Source organism: Penaeus monodon, chromosome 21 (assembly GCF_015228065.2).
Source record: "Penaeus monodon isolate SGIC_2016 chromosome 21, NSTDA_Pmon_1, whole genome shotgun sequence".
NCBI lineage: Eukaryota > Metazoa > Arthropoda > Malacostraca > Decapoda > Penaeidae > Penaeus > Penaeus monodon.
Window position 1 is genome coordinate 17,082,664 of NC_051406.1, and position 211 is coordinate 17,082,874.

A 211-nucleotide genomic window follows, 5' to 3' on the forward strand; every position below is an offset into this window, starting at 1 on the left:
CTACAATGATGGTGTAGAAGTAAGACTCCTGATTGGTCTTACCTGTATTAAGGCAGTTAAGCCAAAGGAAATTGTTACTTGTAATGACAATCCATATACAAAACAAACTGATTAAGGGCAGATGCCTCTGCCCTTAAAGAATTTAGATTTTAAGTACCAAAGTAGAGATGTAGTTTTGCACAGGTTAATGAATCTTAAAAGAAAGTTGAAG